Raw genomic sequence first — 6886 nt, 5'->3', positions numbered from 1 at the left:
AAGGCAAATTAGTAAGCAAAAAGGACCCATATACTAATTGGTTTCAATGAGAAACACAATCCCCTAAAAGTGCTTAGCTTATTAGTTGTAATTTGGTTTTAAATTTGCATCACCGCAGTATGAGAATTGATGCCATTACATCTGAAGGGAGGTTTTTTTGGCCCTCCGTGATCACAGACAGCTTCGCTTTGGAGAACTGAGAAAAGCAGCGTAAGAGAATTACAGATAGAAAGAGTTGACTTGTGCATTATGGCTCAGTGTATATTTCTTACTCCCTTACAGTTTGGACTAGTCGTCCTCCACAATTCTATAAATTCAGAAGGTGTGTGTGACTGCCAGCTGACTGACCTTTCTGGATTTGGAACTTTCTGGAATTCAATTATTTCTATTCTCTACTCTGTAGCATCTGATAGAAAGTAACAGGCACACACACACACACACACACACACACACACACACAATCTGACTGCAAGCTGGAAAATCTCCAACATACAATGTTAAAAGGCTTGTCTTGGAATTCACAAATGTGTTTAGAAGTTTTTTGATGTATATTTCGATAATAGATTTTTTTCTACTCATTTTCCTTCCTGAAAGGACAGGACTCGGTATTCTTCAGTGCTCGCTGTCCTGAAATCAGCTCCGTTTTCCTCAGCTCTGTGCTGTGTGCAGCGTGTTACAGCTGCGCCCACATCTGGTCTGGACGCAGGCACAGAGGCAGGAGAGTGGGTGACTGAGTCACAGAGATGTAAACCACCTTACTATGCTGGAGCTACAACCACACCTAGAAACCCTGACAATAACAGGGCCTGTGTTGGGTAGCCCTCACTTGTTGAGTCCTGTCTGGGTTTGAGTGTGTCACATAGCGTGCCATTCATCAGCAAAGGTGAACAATGACAGAGTTTTCCCCAGACGTCCGGCGAATGCTGGCTCTCACTTTGGCTGCACACAGAAAACGAAACCCACCACTCAGACACACCGGGTTTCTGTATTGTCGGTTCTGGTTCTGAGAAGTCAAAGCTGTAGATCCTCCACCTAGAAAGACTTTTCTGGGTATTTCCTAAAAGTTGGATAATCTTAATGTCTGGTGGCAAGCTATTAAAAGTATAAAAATAGCCCTCTTTCCCCTTGTTATAGAAATAATACATGCTTCATGTAAGACAAATACCTACAGAAGAAAATGGTATTTCTTTAAAAATCATTTTATTGGGGGCTCGTACAGCTCATCACCATCCGTCCATCCGTCCGCCCGTCCATCCATCCATCCATCTATCCATTGTGTCAAGCACATTTGTGTGTATGTTGCCGTTATCATTTTCTTTTTTAAAAATATCATTTTATTGGGGCTCCTACAATTTTTATCACAATACATGCATACATCCATTGTGTCAAGCACATTTGTGCATTTGTTGCCATGATCATTCTCGAAACATTTGCTTTCTACTTGCGCCCTTGGTATCAGCTCATTTTTCCCCCTCCATCCTCCACCTCCCTCCCTCCCTTTGATAATCTATAAATTATTTTTTTTTCATGTCTTACACTAATTGATGTCTCCCTTCACCCAAGAAAATGATATTTTTTTCAGTTTTAAGACCCACCTAAAAACACTTAGTCCCATTCAAGTGCACTTCCTCCCAGTTACTTTTCAATGTGGCCACTCCATTACCAGTGTCCCCTTACTTACTCCCTCAGAGCCACCCCCTGTTGTGGTTTGTGTCTCCATTGGTTGGTTTTGCCTGCTTTTGAATTTCACAGCTGTGCTCTCTTGGCTTCTTTTGCTCACCATTGTATGTGTGAGATCCATCCGTGTGGTTTGCCTGTAGCAGTATCTGATTCTTCTTCATTCTGCATAGGAACTCTGACTGTACTTGGTTCATGTGGTCGTTTACTAATGGACTTTTGCTTTGTTTTCAGTTGTGGGTGCTTCTAACGGTTCTTGTCTGTGTGTTTGGGTTCCCGTAAGTTGAGGACACACCCAGTAATGGACTTGCTTGATCATAGAATGTGTTTATGTTCTGCTTTAAATTCCCCTCACTGCTGTCCAATTGATTCCACCACTGCTGGGTGGGTTTGAACTGCCAACCTTGTTATTAGCAGCCCACAGCAAACCATCTGTGCCATCGAGGGACCTTCAACTTTAGTAGCTACCACCAAAGCGCTCCCCACACTGTGTACCCCAACTAACGCTGCCCACAAACTCCAAACAAACTCAACTGCGATTGAGTCTGACTCATGGTGACCCCATGGGACAGAGTAGAACTGCCCCTGGGGGGTTCTGAGTCTGTAACTCTTTACGGGAGTAGAAAGCCTTGTTTTACTCCTGAGGAGCTGCTGGTGGTTTTAAGCTGCTGACCTTGAAGTTTGCAGTCCAACATGTAACTACTGTGCCACCAGGACTCCCTTGCCTGCAGCAGAATATGATCATTTCATTTGTCTCTATTCTTGGCACTGCCAGTTGTGTATTTCCTCGTAGTTGAGCATATATTTCCTTGCCATCTGATGAGCACCTTTCCTAATGGGTAATGCAAACATCTGTTCTCTCTGTCTTGCCTTTCCACTCTCTCACAGGTGTTTCTTGGCCACATGGTAAACTAAAAATCTACTATGTTGTATTTGGTGAAAGTGGACGTAAACTATGCTAGGGAAGGGTCACTTACTGAGAAGAATGTGCAGGAGGGGTTGTAAGATCGGAAGGAAGTGTTGTTACAGTTAGCTTTGCCAGCATCACTGCCATGGTTGGTCTCTGGCGGTGACAGGTGTCTTACTAATAATGTGGGCCCTTGGCTGTGAGGGGAACCAGCCTGACGTGCAGGGAGCAGCACAACTGATGAAAACTCAACCCCAAGTTATGTTGGGTCGGTAGAGTCATGTTTTCATAGGAAGTGCAGCACATACAAGATAATGTTTAAGTTAGTACTTACAATGGCTTTCCATGGCTTTCCACTGCCATCCATCAAGTTCATTCCTACTCATCACAACCTGTAGGACAGGGTAGAACTGCCCCTGTGAGTTTCCGAAACTGTCACTATTTATGGGTTTTCGTAGAAAGCCTCATCTTTCTCTTGTGGAGCAGCAGGTGGTTTTGAACTGTTAACCCTGAGACCCTATGATTAGCAGCAGTTCAACATAATGGGCTCCTGGTTACAGTGCTTAGGAACTTGATAGAGTTTATTCTGTCCATTTAAAATGTAAGGATTATAAAAACAAATTAAATTGCCTTTTGAAATAGCTCTCTTTCTTTTCTTTTAGACCTCTTCTTAAGAGTTAGAATAAAATGAGAGCTTCAACCTAAAAGTTAAACATATAGCTAACGAAAGCAAAGGGCAGAAAGTTAGCAGTGGTATTAACTCTTAATTGTTCACTTAAGAAAAATACTCTAAAAAAATAGGGAGTTGGGAAGAGGAAAGTTTCTTAATGTCCAGGAGACCATGTGGAACAAGAATGTTTGGAAGCTGATTATGGTAGCAGTTGTACAGTTCTACTTGATCTGATTGAAATATGGAATGGTCTGATATATGTATTAAATCCCAACTAATAACATTAGCAAGTTTCTTTTTTAAAAAATCGGTTTATTAGGGGCTCATACAACTCTTATCACAATCCATCCATACATCAATTGTGTAAAGCACATTTGTACATTCATTTCTCTCATCATTCTCAAAATATTTGCTCTCCACCTAAGCCCCTGGCATCAGTTCCTCGCAAGTTTCTTCAAACTAAACTCTGAAAACAGTATTATCATCATACCTATAAAACAAAATCTTAACTAGAGGCAAGTAGTTAACATATCCCCAGTTGGCTCATGGGTAGCTAGAATGCTATGTCGGCGAAACTGTGAAGAATAAATCCGTAATATAAAATGGGGTGATTAGGCACCCTTTTGGCTGTTGGGCCCGGTCCCTGTCCTGGTGTGCTGTCTTTGGATGTGGGATTTCATGTGTGAGTCGTTCGTACCTGTAGTGAGGAACTAGAAGGAGCTAGAACTCTCTTACCCATGTGTACAGGAAAGTATTGCCACAAGCTGTCGTTCTTCTCTCTGTTTCCCAAAAGGAACCCTCAACCCTTGCTCTTGATACTCCCTTATCTCTCTCATTCATTCTGTAACATACTCCCTGAGACCTGTTTTTTTCCACTTCCCAGAATATGACAAATCTGTATCCGGTGGCGTCTATCTTGGACTCATAGTGATCTCATGAGTCAAACTGCCCCGTAGAGTTTTGTAGACTGTACTCTTTATGGGAACAGATCCCCAGATGCTTCTCCTACAGAGGTATTGGGTGGTTTGAACCACTTTAGCTCTTACCCTAGTACTTACCCATTGCACTGCTAGGCCTTCTTAGATAAAGAGTTAAATCCCAAGTCAAGTCCACTGTCGTCAGAGATAGCTCATCCAGAGTTTCCAAGACTAACTCTTTACAGGAGCAGGCCCACTCATCTTTCTCACAGCCTCCTCTTTGTCCTATGGAGCGGCTGGTGGGTTTGAACCTCTGACCTTGTGAGCAGCCTGGTTTCTAATCCAGCCCAGTGCCTCCAGGATGATTTAGATTAGCGGTTCTCAACCTGTGCGTTGCCACTCCTTTGGAGTTCGAGCGAAAATAATTTTATGGTTGGGGGGTGGGGGTCACCACAACATCAGGAACTGTATTAAAGGGCCATGGCATTAGGAAGGTTGAGAACCACTGATTTAGGTAGAGTTTGTGCTCAGTAATGTTGTGGGAACCTAACAGACTAGGTTTCTATTTCTTTTAACATTTTTCTCCCTGTGTTAAAATAACGAACATGACTTCTCACAGCTATTGCCCTTGACTCTTACCTGAGTTTTCTTTAATTCTTACAATAACCTTACTTGGTAGATACAGAATTCCCATGCTGTATCTGAGAAAGTGGAGATGCAAGAGGTTAAATAGTTTTCCTAAGGGCTTTCCGGTGTTTTTCCATCACACCACACCCCCTAAAGAGTTGACTTGTCTGCCAGGTAGAAACTGATTCAAAACCTCCGGTACTGCATTTGCCTCCTGCGACACTAAGTCAGAGGTCGGTTATCAGAGAAGTTGTATGAAATAGTTTCCATGAAGGGATTAGGGAGGCAGGAAGTAGACTCAGAAATAAATGGGCAAGGTCAGAGCAGGAAAAGCTGCTTAGTTAGACATTGGACTGGAAGAGCTGGAGCAGATAGGCGGCTAGCGAGGCAAACAGAAGGGATTTGGAAAAGAGGCAAGCATGGGCATGTCCCTCACTAACTGGTTTGGGGCAAATCTTAACCAACATGGAGTTCCTCTCTGTAGCAGTTGCTCTGAAACACAGTTTGATGTTTCTTGTTGGGCTGGGGTGGACCCATGAAGGCCAGGAACCAGGGACGTCCAGTTAGCATTCTTAGCTTCATACCAAATAGCAGACATAGACAAGAGTCTCAGTTCCTGTTTCTTGAGAGAGTGGAGAATTTATTCCTGGTCCTTTGGAATTGCCGACATGGGAGGCATACTGAGAACTGTGATTTTTGTAGAAACACATTTTATGTTCAACTGCCCGAAAGGAAAAAAATATTGCTTGGTTTGAGATTTGAGGCTGAAGTCAAGAAGAAATACTGAAAGCTAGGTTCAGAAATGAAAATTACATGTTTGGATTTTGAAAAGAAATAAAAGACAAGATAGCTGAAGCTAATGACTTGACTGGCACCTTGGACACCTATTTAAAAAACCAAACCAAACCTCACCACCATTGAGTTAATTCTGATGCACAGCCACCCTGTACTACAGAGTAGCACTGGCCTTTTGGGTTTCTGAGGCTGTAGATCTTTATGGGATTAGAAAGCCCCGTCTTTCTTCCATAGACTGGCTGCTGGTTTCGAACTGCAGAACCTTGTGGTTAGTAGCCTGATGCATAACCTTGGCACCAATATAATTATGTCAGTAAATATCTGTTGGAAAAAATCATGTGCCAGCTATTGTGCTAGGCTAGGGATGTAGAGAGAAATGGGGTTGCTCCCTCTCTGGGAGCTCTGGTCTTGACTCGAGGGAGACAGAGAGATCAGTGGCCATCCCTGTTATACTGAGGATACAGCAGAAGATCAAGAGACACAGAGAAGACTTGGTCTTTGTTAGAGTTCCACTGAGATCCACCTAAAGTCCGAACTGACAGCAGTTTACGCAGGATAGACGCTTCTTTTTATGTAAAGGTGGGTTGGGGCTGGGCTGGTAGTTTGGGTTGTTGGCTGCACCATGAATGCCCTCAACCTCAGATAGCAGTCAGGTGGGAAAAGGAATGAAGAAGAGGAGGCATAGAGCTGTCTCCTAGGAAGTTTGTGCTCACAAGCCATTGGCAAGAGCTTAGTCACACGTCACACCTAGCCAGATGCTCAAAATAGGGGTTTTTCTCTCCTAGGAAAAGGGGAAGATAGATATTGCAAATCGGCTTGCAGTCTGCGCCACGGGCACCAGATTTTTTTTACCTGCTAGAGAAAGTGATCATTCCCTCACTGCCGTCCAGTCAGTGCTGCCTCATAGTGACCTTAAGGGACAGGGTAAAACCGCCCCTGGGGGTTTCCAAGGCTGTACAGTTTTACGGGAGCAGAAAGCCTCATCTTTCTGTGCAGAGCAGCTGGTTGATTTCACACTGCTGGCCTTGTGGCGAGCGGCCTAACTGAAACCTGTTGATGGGCGGTGGGGTGTGGGGGTGAGCCAGGTAAACAAGATCAAACCCCAAAAATCAAACTCACTACAATTGAGATGATACCGAGTTGCCCCTGTGACTTTCTGAGACTGTAACTCTACAGGACTGCCTGGTTGGAGCGGCTGGTGTTTCAAACTGCTGACCTTGCAATTAGCACCCGGCGGTTTGCCTAACCACTACGTCACCAGGCCCCAGACGAGATCAGGGAGGCAGAGAGCAT

The sequence above is a fragment of the Echinops telfairi genome, unplaced genomic scaffold, assembly GCF_000313985.2.
Source record: "Echinops telfairi isolate 266 unplaced genomic scaffold, ASM31398v2 ScPeMD7_12;HRSCAF=54, whole genome shotgun sequence".
Classification (NCBI taxonomy): Eukaryota; Metazoa; Chordata; class Mammalia; order Afrosoricida; family Tenrecidae; genus Echinops; species Echinops telfairi.
This window is presented reverse-complemented; position numbering follows the sequence as displayed.